At 43.0% G+C, this 20,525-nt stretch overlaps 1 protein-coding gene across 3 annotated transcripts in view; it reads left to right on the top strand.

Moving 5' to 3' along the window:
- Nucleotides 1–20,525, top strand: part of kcnq4 (potassium voltage-gated channel subfamily Q member 4) — a 60,099-nt gene that overhangs the window by 1,121 nt on the left and 38,453 nt on the right. The window lies entirely within an intron of this gene.

Genomic DNA, 20,525 nt, shown 5'->3' with positions numbered 1-20,525 from the left:
TCGGCAATTAGCTCGCACATATGCCATGCATCATCTCAACATGGGGTCTCCCTGTTCAATTTCGCCTTGTCTCTATCTGATTAAATCTCAACGAGGACCTTGGTTATCAAATTGAATTTGTCCAATATCACAGGAGGTAATTGGCAGTTTTTTTTTAAAGGCCAGTATCAGTGTAAACATTTTGATGCCTGCTGGTAGTCATTCATTTAATGCGATAACTTCAAGGAAGTTTTTTTTTTTTTTTTTTTTTTTTTTTTTTTAAATAACAAAGTTTGTCTTGCTGAAAGTTGGCCTCTGAGTGATGAGTAGTCCTGTATCTAGTGGTCTGACTGTTGCGCTTAAATAGTTTGTAATAGCATCCTTTGAGAAAAGTGACAGAAAATTAAAACTGAATCTCAGTGCTATCATGTGAAGGAAGATTTCTGCTGTATCAGCAAGAGGACAACTTCCCTCTGAGCATGTTGTGGTTGCTGCAGAATTTTTCTGACAGCTGAAGTAAATGATGCATGTCTAAAAAGGGCATAAACCCATTCTGACACCATAATGAAGTCTTAGCCTAAATGACAGCTTTATAAACTGAACTTGCCATTAAACACAAAGCAAGAACAAGAGAGGGAAGTCAATGTCAAGAAAATCCTACTCAATCCTGACTTTGAAGTTTTCTGTATACTTATGCTCAATAATGTATGCAACGTAAAAATGAAACAGGCCCCGCCTGCCGCTCATCTCCATAGGAAATGAAACTCTGTTGTGGCTCTCAAAAAACAAAAAGGTCCTTGAACTTACAATTTGCAAAAAGTGAAGTTGTTTGTAACATTTGGATTGACACAATCAGCTGTCGCCTAAGCTGTTTTGTTAAGGTCACAGCAAAATTACTGAAGCATGTTGAGATTGTGGCTAAATCACTGATCCACCTTGAATTTATATGTTTATTCTAGTTGTCTTTCATCTGTGCAAATCACAGTGTGAATTCCAAGTTTCTCTTCAACAAAGGCTAAATATCACTCAGTATCTGGGACTTCATACATACTGAGGAGCGCCCACAAATTTCAGCTCAGTTGTTATAATATTTTTCACTCTGTTTTAGAGTGAAGCACGGGACAGTTGTCTTAGAGCAGCAGGCTCCCAGCTGTGTCTGTGTCTGGCACATGGAGGACACAGCATTATGTGTGGGAGCTCCTTGGACCGGTCCTGTGCTTTCTGTGTCATTGTTTAGACAAGCACAGCTGTCTCTCTGCCAGTGCCATCATATGTTTATAACAGAGGGAAATCCCATTGCAGAGCCATAGCTTTCATATCCATTCTCATGATATGTACATAGGCATTTGGGACATTCACATAAGTGTGTGGACTTTCACTGTCCTTCATCCCTCTTCAGTCCTTTCTCTTTCGTTTTCACTCATACACATCCTCATACACATTCTCCCAGCTCAGACACAACAACATGTGTACCACCATCTCCACCCTGTATGTCTCTCATTAAAGAGCAATGGCCTTTGCTGGATAGTTTGGTGACATTTTCCCTGACATTATACTGGGTGTCAGAGTGGATGGCAGCCCTGCCGTTGTTTTTATTTCTCTGTCAGAGCGGCAGGGCAGGTGCTCGGAGGTGCCCAGCTCATGTTTCATATGCCACAGTCTCAAAGATCGGACTGGACTGGGTTTGTGAAGTGAGCTGCCCCCAGTGACGGCCTGTTTTCTATTTGCCATCTTTATGGATGGCACAGTGTGGCTGAGAGAAAAGTTACGCACACAAAAGTGCTTGCACAGACTAGGCTTTGTGTTCGCGAAAGTCCCATCCTTTGACATGAAATATGTTGGCTACACACATGCCCACCTGAGTGCATTATTTCTCTGTTGCAATATCACCCTATGCTGTGCATTTGTTTTGATTAATTACATGTGATGCATTCAGCATGCTGAGAACTGTGCCACGTGTGAAGAGATTTCATTGTATGAGGACGCTCAATCAAGGCAGGGGTTGATCTGTTTTAATTGAATAGAGCCATATACTGCTGTGTAGGGTGCTTTGCTAACTTCCCTTGATCCTTTAATTAGTCTTGCACTGTGACGGGGGAAGCAGGAGCAGATGCGTTGCTTCTAGAGAGTCTCTCTTGCAGGTGTGTGTGTGTGTGTGTGTGTGTGTGTGTGTAAAAGGGGTGAAGTAGCTCTCCACAGTAATGTCTCTCCATAGCCCCCCATGCCTGAACAGCTGAACATAAGATGCATTCTGGAAGAGACGGTTTTCCCCCTAAGATTGTGGATCACTTTAACATCCCTCCACCTGAATCATTCCGTTGCAAAACTGTAAACTCTTCCACGTCTGTATGTCAGAGTAGCTCCCGCATCGAGAATCACTCTATCTAGACGAGTGAGTTCTTCAAACGCTCTCCTCTCCTCACCTCTTGCCTTTCACTCTCACTTCCTGATGTTTTGACTGGAGACCTGGCATTAGTTAGGTGAGAAGTGAACAGACTCAACTAAAAGCTTTGTTCCTGTGCTGCCAAGAAAATGGGGAGGGGTGAGACGCAGAGACTCATGAAAAGAGACAATAGCCTTCCTGGAAACTTCCCGTGTCTCTCTGTGAAAAACTGTCGGTGGCAGAGAATTCCTGTGTTCAGTGACCCAATCGGTTGCTTGGACACACGGCCGATTCTTGCGTTTGGCAAGACTGTGTTTCAAATGGTGCATAGGCCGTTTAAAATGTTAAGTGCCTCTTGTCTTGTAATGGCCCCTTCACTTGCTCACAGTAAAAGCTCGAGACCTCTTTGTCACCTTTGAATCTTGTTTCTTGGTTTCACCTGCGATAAACCCACAATATCAGTAGGAGGTTTTGTCTACTTGTCTGAGTTTGTTAATTCTAACTTGGATAAATTTGAGTGTTTCAAGTCTCTCGAAGCTTGCAGGAACATTTACAGAGAGAGGATTGTGGAGATTTCAAAGAATCTGTGTATGAAACTTTGTGTGCATGTACAGGATCTATTACAAAAGCAATTGATGAGATATGTTAATCAGATTTGTTCTATGTACTCAGTGGTTATCAAAGTTTTTAATCACATTGGACATCAACGACCTGAAGCAAAAGATCACTGATCCCATTGCCACCATTGATGAGGCTCTGCTGCAGCGAACATGGCAAGAAATCGAGTACTGTCTTGATGTGCTTCGTGCAACTAATAGTGCCCATATAGAGGTGTATTAAATGAGGAAAAAAACAACAACAAAAAAAAAAGTCAATATCTACTCCTCATTTTGTAATCATTTCCACAGATTTGTCTGTTTTGTAATAAATTTGTTAAATTGTAAAGAGACTTTATGGACACTGTGTATAATTGTGTGCAAAGAGAGAATCATAGGTAAGCTATCTTTAGTATGTGTGTGGGTCCTTACATTTCTGTCCCACTGTGTTTTTTTTTTTTTGAGTCAGTGTGTGTGTGCCTATGTGTGTGGAAAGACCTGTTGTATGCCATGCAAACTTTGGTACACAGCATTCAGATGGATTGAGTTCAGTGTTTCCCTTCACCTTTGACCCTCTAACCCATTTCCACCATACACAGTGCCACATATAGACCATCACAAGGGGCCCCCTGTTTTGCCTGGGTAATTCACCCCACCAAGGGGGTCCCTCGGGGCCGTGGAACTCCAGTCTAAAATCGGGTTAGCAGTCTCCAGTCAGGTCATGCCACCCGGTGCCAACCAATACCACAGCTGTGGAAATCCAAGGAGCCGAGTTATGTCTTGCCCTTGGCTCGGGGCTGCCATTCTCCATCTCCAACTCTGGCTGGCTGCAGCATTCCACAGTGGTGCATGTGGACGGACAGGAAAAGCAGTCGAGACCGAGAACTGACCGGCCGGAGTGATTGATTGGTTCTGTGCAGGGTGAAAATATACCGGCCATGTATTATTGATGTCTTAGAGAGGAGGAACAGAGATGGGGAGGAAAATTATAAATGGGAATAACTTGGAGGTTTTAGATTTGAGATAGTGCAGTATCAGTGGGTAGACTAGAGAGAGGGGGGAATCGAAGCAACTCCTGAAAGAGTTTTACACTGCAAAAAAATCTCCATCTAAAGTAATTTAGTCTCACATTCAGCGTTAAAATATTTTTTCTTAAAATAAGAGAAAAAACGTACCAGTGGGATGAGATAATCCTACTTGTTTCCAGTTTGTTTCAGGACTTTTCTAGGAAGTATAAATATGTTGAAGCATCGCAGAATAACAAAAGCAAGGAAAATGACACAACAAGTGGGGTTATCTCATCCCACTGGCAAACTGTTACTCTTGTTTCAAGTAAAACAAGATTTTAACCTTGAATATGAGAGTAAATGACTTGTTTTAGAGATTTTTCACAGCGCATTAAGAGTGCCATTCTAACCCATCTGACAGCCTAATTAAAAGCGAGCAAATTGGTTCTTAAGAATGATGGGTAGCTCTGTTCAAATCATGATGCCTGTTCCTGTTTTCTTGAGTAAACTGCAAAACCGCTGCTTTCTTGTGAATTGCACATATGCGTGTAAACATGCTCAAATGCTCAAACACACACACACACACACACTGACAATAACTGCAGTAACTGTGAGAGAATGTTTTAGTGCTTGTGAAGCTGTTTTTACTGTGTTTAATAATGCATTGTTTATGCTTTTAAAGAAATTACACAGTAATCATTAGGATGATGGGGGTGTTAACCCACCCTGCCTTTCTCTTTCTCCCTCTTTCCTGCCATCCACCCCCCACTATTTTTGCAAAAAAAAAGGAAAGAAAAGAAAGAAAGAAAAAAGAAAAAAGTTAATTTCTCATGCGAAATAAATCATGCGTTCTTATTTTACTCCCCACACCTTTCCATCTTCATGTGTGCAAGAGCTGGTCTGGTCTGTGGGAATACCCTCACTTTAACCTTTTATGGCACAGGCACCAGTGTTGGTGTCTGTTTATGAAAGCTTGAGCCTAAAGCCACATTATTTATAGATGTGCAGGGAGATACCCACCACAGGACTCCTAACTTCTTGCTCTCCGTAACCTTTCCACAGCCTCCTCACAGCGTTCCCTCAGGAACAGAGCTGGATGTCTGAGAATATTTTGGCCCAGGAGGTTTTGAAATAACTACGGTTTGAGTTAATTGTTGTAATGCATGTAACGCAGTTGGCGAAGCCTTTCAAAAAAGGTCAATCGACCTATCTGACAGTCGACATCTCACTTTGGCCATGGAGACAGTTTGGTTCAACAGCTTCCTTTCCAGGATTTCAACCATGCGGCATAAATACTCTGAAAGCCAAACCTTTTTTTTTTTATTAGTAATATGCTGAATAAAGTCAGAAAATAGCATTTTGTTTTGATGTTTGCCTTTTCAGTCAGCATATGAATGAGGTTTTATTGATGACTAAGTAAGAGAGAAAGAGGGGGAGAGAGAGAGAGGAATCTTTGGAGGGAGCAAGCCACTCGGCACTTTGTGAGGGTTTTTAACCTGCTCATGGCTGCACACTGGATGCTTGTTGTTCATTTACCGCTGCTGTGTGTTTTTTTTTTTTCTTTATCTGTTCACCTCAGCAGGTTGTGTAAATTCTGCTCCATTAAGAATACTTTATGGCCTAGCTGCCTTTTCTCTCCCTCCATCACACCCCCTTCCTTTTCCTCCTGATTGTGAATATCATCTCTCATTTGCTAAACTACCCTGTCTAATTGACTGACTTCCTCTCTCTAACTACCCCTCTCCCCTCCACCCAGTCCTGACTGGTTTGTCATCTCTTTTTTTAAAAGGTCTCTTCCTCCCTCTCTCCACTCTCTCTCTTTCTCTCTCTCTCTCTCTCCCTAAGGTGAAGTAAGCTCACCTATTATTTTAAATACATGTTTTGAACATTCAGATGTGGAATAAATGTAGATTGTTTGATTAGTAGATCCTATCTATAGGATCAATTAGGTGTCATGATACAGTGCATCAAAAGGCTAAAGTCTTTACTCTGAAATGTCTTTTTTTTTTTTTTTTGGCATTTCTGCTTTATTATATAGTCACAGTAGAGAGAGACAGAAAAGGCCTAAGCTTGGAATCCAACCTGGGCTCCTGCGGAAAGGACCCACTTGAGTAATGCTTCTTCAATGGATTCTTCAATCTTTGGCATGTGTCATGTTTTCAGTGAAGGATCTAGGGCTTTAGTCGACCAAAGAAAATGTTGGTTCACTACTCTTCAACAAATAGATTAGCCAAAGAAAAAAAAACAAACAACAAAAACAGGTCTGCACATTCTGATGTGCACTGTAGCTGATTTTGTTAATCTATGTACAGTGCATTGAGACCAAATGATTTATAAATAAACATAAAATGCAAGTTGTACTGTACTGAATCATTGTTAACCTGATTATTTTATACTGACATGAGGGTCTGCCTCTGGCTTGCGGCGATACTCGCTCTTACGGCTGTTTCCAGTCCTCTTTGAATCCTGCAAACTTGCCTCCTCTGTCTGAGCCTTAGCTAGCAGGTCAGCAGTTACATCATAATCTCAATCTGGGTCTGAATCTTTGATTTCATTGTTGTTTTTGTACTCAAGGTAACGGTGGTACTTGGCTTCAATGAGGCTCCCCTCGCTGAGGTCTTCAGCCATCGTTACTGTCTTAAGCTCAACTTTAGAAACTTTTTAGCCCTCCACACACAGGCTGGGCCCAGTACAATGTTCCTGCACATTTTTCGTTTGTTCTAAAAACAAACGAAAAATGCATCCCATAATGGATTTCACCCTATCAATATGCATTTCAGGGAATCACAGTGCATTTCATCAGTCACATGTCTTGAAAACGATTATATCATCTAAAATGCGATCTGGCCTTAAAAACGAGAGGCACACAAAAGATACATCAGATCTGCATGTGTCGCTTCCATCCCATGAAAATGACACACGCCTCTTCTTATGGAAAGAATAACAGCAATCGTCCGACCAATGAGGATTTGGGCCGGACAAGAGCATATCAACCAACCAATTGACCAATCGACCAGAAGACTACAGCCCTGAGAGGATCGATATTCAACATTCAATTGAGCTGCTAATGAGATGAAAGCCAGAGTCACTGGATTGGGAATTTGGAGTGGATGTTTCTGTAGGATTGTGCCTGGTTTATGTTCTTTAGATTTTAAAGATGTGATTTGTGTCAGGACTTCTTGACCAGGTGCGGCTATGTTTCCTCCGAGGGGCAATATAGTTAGATTTGGATAGATCAGACTGTTTTTCACTTCAATTCAAAAAGGAACAAATTTGTTTGTTACACTCGGAAAGTTGGGTTTGGACAAGGAAAGGAATGAATAAAAAATAATGATAACATAATAGTTCTTTGTTCGCTTTAAGGAAATTCTCTTCCTGCTTTGCTTGCGAGAACCTCGCAGAGCCAGCTGATCTCACCAGTTCCTTTTCGTTTAACTTGTTTAACCGTCTGGCCACGCTCCAACCAAAGCATTATAGGAAAATGGCCGGTCCAGTCAGCGTCTTTTTAGGAGCGAGAGGCGTGGCTGAGGTGATGACAACAGCGAGAAACTACAGTGCTGTGGAAAACAGGAACAACAGGACATCAACGTAGATTTTCCTTACAGAAATGGCAAGAATTGTGTGTATCCTAATGAGCTAGCAGCATTGTTGATAATATGGCTGCTCACTTTCATCATCACAGTTGCTGCTGTTTTGTTTAGCTCCAACACTCTCATACTACATTTATCTGATTGGACAAGTCCGCTGATGACAGACAGATGTTTGTTCCAGTAACCTGCTATGTATTTTTGGAAATGTCCGTTGCTGCTGCTCTTTTTCAGTATGAAAACAACAGCCCAAACTTTGTTTCATGAAGTGAACATTAGAAACAAATTCAGACTATGCTGTGCCAGGCTAGGCCCGCTGCAGAGAGATGAGAGTTCAGGGTTCATTCACAATCGACAACAGTTCAGCAGGGAGGCTCCAACCCGTGTCCTCCAGTTGAAAGATTTTGAAATTACAGTAGGTGTTTCTCAGCTGTTGTAAGCCACGGTTTTCTCTTTGGATATAAATTAGCTGTTCTCTCATACTGTCAAATCTTACGCCCTCCCCTAATTTGGAAATAGTCATTCTCTCTTTACCCATGCCCCCCTATTTGCACCTGGCCTGTGTGTGTCACAGCCCAGCTGAAGGTCTCTTGTCGGGTGTCCTGGCGTCTCTTTCGGTGGCCTGTCACAGTCTGCAGCAGCTGTTTTAACCTCCTTGTTTGCCCTGCTGGCTCAGAGTTGTGGCTTTATTGTTCCAGAGGGGCACACACTACCTGCTAACACCAGAGTGTGAGGGGGAGGAGAAGGAACAGAAGGAGGAGAGGAAGAAGTAGGCTGTGAGATCTTGATTTAGCAGCAGGGCTTAGGGATAAATAATAATAACAACAATCATGTGATACTGAATTGATCCCCTCAGGAAATGTATCTCCCCCTTCCCCTAGGAGGGTCAGAGGTCAGGGTCAGGTACAAAACAGCACCCCTGTATTGCTCAAGATGTTTGTTGACCTTGACTGGGGTTGCAAGGCAGTCTCTCTAAATACTATGCTGCTCTGCCAGCCTAATAGGGAGAGAGGGAGGTGCCAGGATGTGATGGGATGTTCAGTATATTAGATATGGAAAGAGTGAGTAGACAGTGATGTAAAAAGGTAAAACATCCTGCATCTCTGAAACATTAAAATCCAAAAGGACACAGTAAACTCAGTATTGACATTTCCATGGGACGCACCCATGCATTTTTTCCCAGATAATGCTACATTGTGAACCACAAATCCACGCTGAAATCATAGAAATAAGCAAAAGAAACCTTAGTGTCAAAAAAGCTATTAGCCTGTCAAAGTTGACCCTGTCTGTGTACAACCATGAAATGCCAAAGCGGCACTCATTAAAGTTGCATTGTAGTTGATAATCTATCTGTGTAAAAGATTTTTTTTCAGTGAATCTTTTAGTTACACCAATATCGTTCAGTGAAGCAGCCGTTTCGAGTGATCTGGACAGTTTTGTGTCTGTTTTCCATATAATCAGAAAGAGTAACTAAATCCCAAACCCAAATCTGTGTGAAAGCTGATCTCCAATGGTGGAAAGTAGAATGACTGGTCTTTGATGGCAGGTGATGTCATCACCCATAGAGAACAACAGGTGGTCAGGCTTCACATAGATTTGGGTTTGGGGTTTAGTTTCTCTTTAAAAATGCGACAAAAAAAAAAAAAAAAAAAAAAAAATCAAACACATTGCTGGCCAACAACCTATTGCAGGTATATTTTGTGCATCTAAATCTACCATTGATGCCCCCCTCCTCCTGCTTAACAGCACAGTAATTTTTGATAATTACTACAGACTTTAATTTCTTATTATCAGCCTTACTACTGTCATGTTTGTCATAAAACTTTCACATTGTTTGACTCAATACTTTTTTTTACTATCACATTTTATCTACTTCATATGGGGTTGATGATTTTGGTGCCATTTTTCCAAAGAAACAAATTTAGCATCGCCAATTTAGCTGCATGTGGTTGTAGGTGGTAGCAGTTTTCCATTCTCAGTCTTTATACAATGCGTTAGAATTCATTTTGGCGCTGTTATATTGCTACAGACACTCCTTTGTTTATTTTAATTTTGTAGCATGTCATAATGATGTGACATTGTTTTGAAAGTAAAGTGTTTAGATTTGCGATTTGTCTAATTCTCAGATACATTTTTATCACATGCATGACTATAACCATAATTATAACCACATCAAACACAAGTTTAACACTACAATTTGTCAAAAAAAAAAAAAAAAAAAAAAATTGGGGACCCACTGTGTGTCCATGTGACCACCTGTGGGTGACACAGACTCCCTACATTGGGAACGTGTTTACATCGCAGTGCAAATAAAAAGTGAAGAGCCAGAACAGGAGAGAGGGAGGAGAGGAGAGGGACATTCACATCAAGAGTTGCAAAGAAAGCATCTCAGTTTCGGGGGCATCGAGAAAGAATGTAGCATTTACTGCCTGGTCGTTGTTTAAAGGAAGGGAGGGCTTATAAAAAGACAAAATGACAAACGGAGAGGAGAAAGGGTGAGTAGGGGTGGGTGGTGAGGAAGAGGGGGGAGTTGAGGTTAGTTGCTGTATTAATTTCTCCTTTCAGGGCAGAATGCATCTCCCCTGGGAGTGGACTGTCTGTCCTGGGATGGCCATCCAGGAATCAGGTTTCCCACAATACTGACAGCCTCATCTCCAGCCCAGCTCTCTGTGCTCGCTTTCACCCAGGAACAGGACAAGCCCAACACACACACACACACACACACACACACACACACACACACGCCCATAAAAGAGCAGGAAAAGCACACTGTTGTTGTTTATTTACTTGACTGGACAGAACACATAAATGGCTGAAGGTGAAATTCTGTGCATACATACACACCACACATACCACGCACACACACACACACACACACACACACAACATTTAGCAGAGACCTTGAGCCAGAGAGAGTGGTCCCATTTCCTTTCCTTGCAGAGTGTAAGGTGATCGGTGGGGGTGTTGACAACCCCTAATCTGCAGTAATCTGTGTTTATGTAATGCTATTGTCGCCCAAGCGGGCCAGAAATACTGCTGCATTAGGACAGGCGGGTCGGAGGGCATTGCCAGGAGTTTATTTTGACTAGTCAAGAGAGACCCTTCAAACGCCGCGGAGCTGCTTTCACAGCCAGGCCATCTCGGCTCAGCAGGGACTACTTCAAAGAAAAGTCCAACCGCCGTGCAAATACAGACAAATTGTTCTTCATTTTGTTGTGGGAGTCATTCATTTTGAAATATTTTGCTATAAGTGAGCGATTTGCTGATTATCTGGGAATTTTGCCAGTGTATCCCCTGTGCTCTGAGGAGGCTATATTTTATGCCAAAACTGCATGTTTAACTGTTCCTGGCAGCTGCTGACCATTTTTTTTCAGTGCTGAGGAGGTTTCATATTTCAGCATCAGTCCAGTTTGAAAATGTCCAGTTTGACAACTAATGCATGTTTGCTTTATCTGTCCCTGCAGTGGTTTTGTTGTCTGGTTTGTCTGAATGCAGCTGTTGTGTAAATGTTACAAGGTCTTGACACTTGACAGAGCCAATTTGAAAAAAGAAAAAAGAGTCTCTAATTCACAAAATGCCCCAAAAGGGTTGACAGCAGGGTTGCGCACACACACTGGGAGAAGGACATACACACACACACACACCATCCAGTGTCAAGAGCCCATAAAGAAATCACAGACATCTTTAAAGACAAAGAGCAGGCTTTCACAGGAGTCATTCAGCCTTGTGTTGTTCCTTACCACCTCACCCTCAACTTCCCCTGTCTCACTGCTCTGTTTCAACAAGCACCTTTGGTTGTTCTGGGAGATTTCTTCTGAAACACTTCACTTTGCTGCCAGTGTTTCAGTTCTCACACTTCCCGGCTTTATATCTACGTAACACTGGCCTCTCAAACCTGGCAACCCTGCAGTTAGGTAAAACAAGACAATAGGAAAGTGGTGCAAACAGTTGGCCCTGCCAGTAAAGCCTGACACTGGTTTGACTGGAAAGGGATTGTGTCCTGAAACATGGGAGCGCAGTTCCGTAACGTCACACCGCTCTCACAGCCACAGCGCCATTTAATATGCCACTATTAAATCCTGTTTATATACAAAGGCAGAGAACTGTCCTCGCGATGGGCACACTGTCACTGTCTGTACAGTAACCATCTGTGGCACGTATGTGTGTGTGTGTGTGTGTGTGTGCGTGTGTGTGTGTGTGTGTGTGTGTGTGCGTGTGTGTGTGTGCGTGCATTGAAAAGAACGGTTAGGAACAGTTTGTCCAGTTTCCACTGCAGGTTCTGACAGGCCTTTAACCCTTCTATTATCCCTCTGGTCAGTTTGACCACATTCAATGTTTAACATCTCTAAATACATGATTAGTTTTGTTTTGCTTCATATTAAATGGCTTTTCCTAATTTGATTTAATTTAATTTAATGTCCTGTTCACATTTGGTACCCAAAGGTGTTTCACAGGGGTTCATTTGAACACTGCCTGTTTTGACTATAGAAAACATACAAGAAATATAAGCAATTTGCACAAATTTGCTTTAGTTGCCTTGGATGACACTTAATGACTATAACATTCAATTTATAATTGTCAAAAATATCTGTGCCTTAGAGCCCTAACCAGCCATAACCACACCTCTAGTAGTGCCAGTCTAATTTATATGACATTTTGGAGGAAAAAAAACATGATTCCCACAACAACTTTGATGGTTATGTTTTATCTAAAGGGCCATGTAGTCAACAAGACACATGAAAAACCTGACACATAAATTTGGATAACAGTCTTTATCGTAATCATTTTCTGGAGGTTTAAATTGCTTGGGTCAAATTGATCCCAATTAATAAAAAATGTTAGTAAATTTGAAGGTAACAGGAGAGTCACAAAGAATAAAATGAGGCCATAAAAGTTTTGGGAATTTATGATTTGCCTTTGCTTTGATGCAACCCCGAGCCTCCACCTGTGCTTGTCGTGGGGTTGTTGTGTGTTAATCAAGGTGTTCAGTGTGTGTGTGTCAAGGTGTTGTGGAGTGCTTATGAAGCAAGTGTGTGTCGTCAGCCACAAGACCATGAGGCAGGCTGGAAAAGAAATCAATAGCTTTACCTTGCCATTATCTCCTGACAGCATATTTAAGGCCTGACGCTAATGGGGGTCTGTAGCTGCACGCTGCTGATTATCAGTGCACGCTGAATAATGTGGAAACTAGCTCTGTAACTAACAGCTGATAAGAAATTCACATGCTAGTTTATAAAAGTCTATGAGAGTCCATTCTGTCTTATCTCGTCCACCTGTCCACTGTGCATGACAGCCACTCTCACATTCTGTCAGAAAGAAAAATGCAAGAAGATTTATGATGATTAATTCACATTGTGAAAAGACGAGCGACTGCCGCAGTCCTAAGATAGAGACTGAAGGCTACTCAAGAGCTTACTGCTATTTTTAAAGAGGGCTCCAGAGGCTGTTTATTAGTTTCAAGTGAGTTCTAATATAATTTAGTTACTTATTGTCATGTTTGAAGGATTGATAATTTACTGCCCTCTCTGCACAGAGATAGCAAAGGGCAAACTCATCTCAGTTCGCATACATTTTTAAGTTTAAAAATCATTTTACCCATATTTTCCCTTATTTAAGTCAATGCAAGCTAGTGGTTACATATTTTAAAGTTAAATTAAACAGCGATTGCCACTCCAAATATTTAAGCTGGTTCAGGTCCGACCCCAAAAAGCCCCTGAGTCTCAGGCAGTCCCTGACCTGCACTGTGTATCTCTGGCTGGTTTTTGTCTGCTTTTAGATTATGTTCTCCGTTCACGTGTTCCAAACTTCAGCCCATCAGGCACGTGCCCTGTGGGTATCAGTGAGAGGGTGTGGATGTCTGAGTAGGCTCTGCTTGGGTCCGATGTTGTAAAGGGTGCATATCTATGTGGACATAGCTAGGATGCAGAGATATATATTCACACCTACTTAAACTTGCTCATATTTTGAGGGCACCTTCATCAACTCGCTGTTTGTATTCTCTCTGACTCTGCCTTTCTTTTCCGACTCTTCCAGCTCCCCCTCTCTCTCTCCGCTTGCTCTGTCTCTCGTCTCTCTCTTGCTCTATCGTGGGATACCCCAGGTCGCTGTGTCTTTCTCCTGTTGTCCTGCGTGGAGGGCCTGGCTTAAGTGTTGTTAAGACCATTTTAATTTATAACGGCAGTCACTATAAACATGTGAGGAAGCCGCACCATGGAGACAGAGCTCAAACAAAATCACAATGTGGGACAGTATTTATAAGGCCTGCCTTGCCTGCACAAAGAGCCTCGCGATGTGTGTGTGTGCTTGTGTGTCATTGCTCGTGTGTCCAAATATGTGTGTGAGGGTGCGCGCGCTGTCAGGAAAGGTCTTGATTGGCGTAAGCACATTTGCAAAATATGTGTGCATTCATGCATGTGTGAGTTTATGGAGTGGAGCGTGTGTGTGTGTGTGTAAATGCCCAGCTAGTGGCATTGTGGGCAGAGCATAAACAATAACCAAATGTTAACGACAGAGCTGTAATGACACAGGCTGCCTGATACTCTTATAAGATTGTTTATTTCCTGCATTCTGTCCCCTCTTGGTTTGAGATAACTGTTATTTTGACAGTTGCTCCACTCGATCTCGGTATTACTCAATTTCATTTCCTCTACTTCTGTGTGCGATTGTTTCTTTCTCAGGTTCTGTCGCCGTCATCTTCCTCTCTTCGCTCTTACCTTCAGTCCATTTCCTCTCTCTATCTCTCTCTCTCAGCTGCTTCTGTTTGTTTCTCTCTTCTCTCTCTGCGAACGCGTTCTCTCAGTGCCTGCTGGGCTGTTTCTCTCTCTTTCTCTCTCTCTCTCTCTCTCTCTCTCTCTCTCTCTCTCTCTCTCTCTCTGTTCCCATCTCATGCCTACACCATCTCTCTCTCCCTGTATTCTCACTCTCTGTCCTGATTACCCAACACTGCATTAATTCCTAGTTAACATGCTTCAGTAATTTCTAGTTAACAGGAGGACAGAGAGAAACTTTGCCCAAAGGTCATCCTGCCCTTGTCTCCCAAGACGGCTACCTCTTTTTCTTCTGTTGCTGCACACAGAGCACTAATTCACTTCCTTTTTTTTTCTTTTAGGAGAGATTGAATATAATGAAGCATAATTGATGATTATTTCATAGAATAAAAACCGTGTCCACTGGTGTCAGAACATGTTTGGGTCTAGAAAATACAGAAATATGTTAGAGATACAGACATAAATATAAACCTGCCACATCAAACTGTCCTCATCTTTATACTTTGTGATGGCACGCAGGGGTTTTTTGTTTTACTCCCTTTGCAAAAACAGCTCCTAACGCCGCTCCGGCTGCAAACACTCGGTAAATCTGTCCCTACATGCCGACAGCCGTGTTCGCTGTAAGTGTGTGTGTGTGTGTGTGTGTGTGTGTGTCGGTGGGCCCTCTGGTCTTCTCTTGGCCCTGAGATTAAAGCAATGTCAGCAGGTGTGTGATGAGACCTCACAGACGATACGTCATCTCTCTCTCTTTTTCTCTCCTCCTTCCTTCCTCTCTTTTCCACTCTGGCTTTCCTCTCCTCCTCTGTGTCCCTCTGTCTGTCCAGTCTATTATTCAGCCACCACTGTCTGTCTCTCCTTCTCTATATTTTTATCATCATCTATCTCTTTTTGAAAGACACTCACTCCATGTGATCAAGTCTACTTTCCCCTCCTAACCCTTGTTCTGTCCTCAGCCCTTTGCTGTTGCCCCCCCCCTTCTGTTTCTATCTTGACACTACTTTCTCTATAACTCCTTCTCTCTCCTTCTCCCTCCTTCTCTCTCTCTCCCCTTTCTTCTGCTGTTGCTGCTTTTCATTGCTCAATCGATTATTTCTGTCAGAGCCTGTCCAGTATGTGGTGTCCTGACCCATGTCCCAGGCTGCACTTCAAACCAAGCCAGTAAAACTTAACAGAGTAGCAAGGAACACCCACGTATCAGACACAGCTAATCTCCCTGTGGACTAGGGCTCAATCTCTGTGAACTTTGGTGTTCAGGGCAGGAAATGGGAAAGAAGGACACGGAGCCTTCAAGAGAGAGTAAATAGAGGGAGAAAGAGAGGAGAAAGCTAGACAGTGAGAGCAGGAGCGGCAGGGGGGTAAATTCAGGAGGGGGATGAATAATTCAGAGGGGTATTATCTCTCCGCTCCCTCCATGGCCCGTCACCTAATTGGTTGTAATGAGGTAAAGAGGGGAGCGGAGAGTGGCTGAGAGGCCTACAAGTGGTCCACTCTGATCCTGGCTCCGCTTCAGCTGTGCTCCAGAGAGGAGGAGGAAGAGGGGAGAGAAAAGAGGGATGGTGGAGAGGTGGAGAAACGAGGTGGATGAAAAGCAGAGGGGCAGAATGGAGGGAATGGGACAGTGAAAAATGGGGTTCAAGGCAGAATTAGGTACATATTGAAGTCGATGTCCATTTAATTATGTGTTTTTTTATAATGTCATAACCTCACATAATCAGTCCATTCATTCTTGATATCTTCAAAGAGGCCTGAATGGAAATGTTGACGTTCGCCTCCTGCGCCTCCTCTCTTGCCGGAGGCCGACTCGGTATCCTGAAGGAGCCGCTTGGAAAGTCGGCGGAAATGCAACGTGAACTTCATGAACGCTCTTTATACTACTTAATGTTTTTCTAGCTTGTGAGAGGGAAAGAAAAATAACACGAAACCGAACATGGGTGAGATATTTATAACTCAAAATGGCGAAACGGAAGGCAAATTCAAGGCGCTGAAAAAAACACATCCTGTGCTATACTCAGTAAGCTGACCAGAGTAAACAACCTTTCCAGGGTGATACAGTTGTGCAATTCATTTAAGGAAAAACATTACTACATATTTGCCGGATGCCGCAGTGCATGCGGAGTAGTAACCTCTGTCCTACAACCACACACTCTCCTACACTAGTAGTGCTCTTTGGCCCACTGTCTCAGGCTGTGTTGATATTGCTTGAAGTTCAAGGACTAAATCATAAAACAACAACTCCCCAAGAATAAGATCTCTGTAATGGTCAGCATGTCTTGGCCAGCATGTCTTATGAGGTTGGATCTGCTCACAGGCCATAGGTGCCGTTCACAATGTGGCTGTGGAAAATGGCAAAAGGCGGGGGTGAGGCTGCACTCGATGGTGATGTAAGCCCATGCACATGGCTCTGGACTCTGTCTCAAAATTGTACATACATAAAGACACTGACAGCTACACAGAGACACACACACACATACACACACATTAATTCTGACAGGGAGGGATTACAGCACTACCAGTGGACTAAGGCAGAGCACAACAGCGCAGCGCTTGCTGAGATGTGAACTTGGTACCGGCACTGTTATAAAAGCGCTGTGGAGATAAATGTTAGTGGACAGATAGCAGAGCAGGCTGTGCCACTCAGCCCTCAGAACAGACCATCCCGCCCCGACATCCACGGCATATCTTTTTCATGCCCACAGAGGGATCATCATCAAAGAGGAAACTCCAGCTTCGGGGTCACAGGGGTCGTTTCCACGGTAACCAGCCAACAACAAAGCGATGGTGCTGCGCAGACGCTATGTGTGGTGGTTTTATAGGGTAGATGTCTTGACTTTACTACCACTTAGTTGCGTGTTATTGATTTAAGATCATTGCATCTTAAAGCTTCTTCCTTGGAAACAAATAAAGCCTTTTAATGTTCTTTAGGTGTGTGTTTAATTCTTGTTGGCATGGTAAAAGTCATTACAAATGACTGCTTGGGACAACTTTGCCAGTCACCACAGTGGGAAAAGATTGTCTAAAGGAACAGTTCACCCAAAATACAAAAAAGAGCAATTTTCCCACTTGCCCCTTGTACAATTATCCATCCAGATAGTTTCTGTGTGATTTGGTGAGGTTTCCAGTCTGCTGTGGTTGCTCTTGTCTCCCATCACCACAGTACAATGGGGCTGGATGAGTATTCTTCTGTGGCGCTCAAACCGTCAGAGGTTTACATGCAAAAAACTCAGCTGAGTGAAGAGCTGAAGAGCTTCATTGGGATCTTTTTCCTGCCAAAGAACACTGGCAAACTGAGCCATTCACCACCAGTGAGTAGAAATTAGAGGTGGACTGCAGAAAAGAAGACTGGAAACCTTGCCAGATCCCACAGAAACTATCTGGAACAATAGATTGCATAGGGCTATGTGGGAAAATATCTTTTTATTTATTTATTTTTTTGGGTATTTTGGATGAACTGCACTTTTCAGGTATCTCAGGTTAGCTGTGAGAGTGTAACCATCAACAAATGTGTATGTGTTGATGTGTGTGCTGTCTTTAAGCACTTGTCCAGTTAAAGCGGCATGTCAACACATACCGCACAAACAGAAACAACCCTCTGTTCGGACAGGATTGTGGATCATTTGCGTGCCAGCACTTTCAGCTGCTCTAAAACCTTTGAATTGGAAACTGGCCACACAGACATTAGTGCAGAATCATATCCCCTGTAATTCCCGTCAACTCCTCCGCGACACCCACCGACCACCGGGGTTGTGTGTGACCCCGGCTCTCTTTCTCACACCCTGCACTACCAAACCGCTGGGCCAATCCCATTACCCCCAGTTCAGATGTTACAGGCAACCACTTTTCTTTTTGTTGTTTTTCAGTCCTCAAGAGCTGCCCCCGACCAGCTGTAATCCATCACCGGAGATCCCCGCTGCCATGGTAACCGGATCAGGCCTGTCACAGAGTAATGATGATTGGCCTGAAATCAACTTGGGGGGGCGCCATGCAATGAGACTTGTACATGGTGCCACTTGATTGGCTAGGAATGTGGTCATGTCCTTTGATTACTGGGACCTCCTGTGTCCTGTATCGGCAGCTTTGAAGTGCTCCTCTCTATCTGTCATAGAGAGGGAGCAACATTTAACTTTAACTCCCCTTTACTGTCAACAAAGACCCTTCCCTCCTGCTCCTTCACCCCGCTGGTCCAAGCTGTGCAGGTGCGTCACAGGCGTTTGTTTCTGCGTATAGGGTGGCTTTGTGAGGGTGGAGCCAGCTCACTGGTGCAATGAGCGGTGAAATGTCAGCGTTATACGAGCACATGGCTGAGTGGCGTGTGAAGTGGCAGCCCGCCTTCCGAAGGGTTTGTAGACTCTGTGCTAATTAGCTAGCTGTTGCTAACAATACCGTGGCTAAATGTCACAGCTCTCTCAGCACCTCGTCTCCGCCCTGTTAGCATCTCCAGGCCGTGCGCTTTACAGCACTCTCCGCTGACGCCAAGTCAGCAAACAGCAAAGAGCTTTTATAATACCAGGCAAGCAGGCGTTAGACAAAGCCACACACACAATGGGCCTCGATAAGGAAAAGTGGCCTTCTTGATAGGTGTGCACTGAGGTGGGGGTTTAGTTTTGTGTGTGTGTGTGTGTGTGTGTGTGTGTGTGTGTGTGTGTGTGTGTGTGTGCGTGTGTGTTTGTGTGTGTGTTCCATTTTCCAGCTTCTTTTTACAACATTAGAAAGCATGGTATACATTTCCCCTATAATTAATGTGAACAATTGCACGTAGAATTGTCCTGCCACTGTGAACTGCACCCATCTCGTATTCCAACTGGGTCAAAACAAGCACCCAGAATTATTTGCAGTCTCTATTTTACACAGGTTGGACAGACTGCACACACATACACACACCCACGTGCACACATCTGCTCACACGCGTACAGAAATACATACACATGCTTGTGCAGCCCTCATAAAACTTCATCTTTCTCACGTCATGAATTTAGCTTTCCACTGTGGTTACAGTTTCATTTAGCGCAATTTACTGGTCGGTTTTGTGACCAAATTAGCCATACTTCTTCTTTCTCAAGCTACACACAACACGCTCTTACATGGAGTGATGCCACTGAGGCACAAGACACGGTCAGTGTCAAGCACACTTAGACACTATATATACTGTATCACAAATGTATCACAAATGTACCACGTGTGTACATTTCTACATGTATTGAACCATGAAAATGGTCAATGCATCGATTTTTTTAATCAGTGGATTGGCCATTTTCATGGTTTGTATTTTAAACCTACTGCAGAATATATTTATTCCACACTGGGCCCATTTAATGTTGTTTAATGTGTTGAAATGAGAGTGTAAACTGCATCCGGAAATGTATGAAAGGTTATTGCTTTCTGATACATATATCAGTTCTTTTATTGAATTAAGTCTAATGGGGAGAAGAGTCAAATCAAATCATGTTTATACATCCCTTCACCATGAGAATGTCTCAGAGGACTTTGCAGAAAGCGAGAGTACCTCAGTTTAAGTCTTGGGGTTCCCTCTGAGGCAGATAGGAAATGATAAATTATGTTCACATGCTACACTGCAAAACATCCATTTTTACAAGCTATTTAGTCTAGTCTTCTAGTGTTGAGTCTCAAAACAGATTTTGAGACTCAATACCAAACTGCTACATGTGTGCTAATTTGATTTAGTGGGTGTTTTGCCTCTTGTTAGTGGTCTAATTATTCCATAATGATTGGAAGTGAAATTTTATCTCGGAGCTGAAAAAAATGCTGGAACGGACTGGATCCAAGAGAAACCATTAAGGTATAATTATTGGAAATGTCACTCGGAGTTCAGAGTTGTTCTCATAACTTGGCCTCGTTTTCTGGAAAACAACAGCAGAAAAGTGTAGGTCGCAGACGCTAATAAATTGCTCCGATGAAAGATTCCCCTCACCTGGTGAAGACTCCAGTAACTTTGTTTTGAAGACCTGCATCCTTGAGCCAAGCTGCCTGTTTCAATCGAACCTTAACCAGATACACACAGAAATTGCCGCATATCGGTGTGAGTCGGGGTCGGAGGTTTAAGTATGAAGTTGTTTCTGTTGGCGAGAGAGCCAGGAAGTTACATTTTGCAACTCCCATGTTTGTGTTTTTTATTCATGCTAAAGGAATAGTGGATATGAATCAAATGCAGGAAACAAGGGGCTCAGACTTGATGTGATGTAACAGGCTGA

This window comes from Myripristis murdjan, chromosome 11, assembly GCF_902150065.1.
Source record: "Myripristis murdjan chromosome 11, fMyrMur1.1, whole genome shotgun sequence".
In the NCBI taxonomy this organism is placed as follows: domain Eukaryota; kingdom Metazoa; phylum Chordata; class Actinopteri; order Holocentriformes; family Holocentridae; genus Myripristis; species Myripristis murdjan.
The sequence above is the reverse complement of the archived record's forward strand: the minus strand, read 5'-3'. Positions and strand labels throughout refer to the sequence as shown.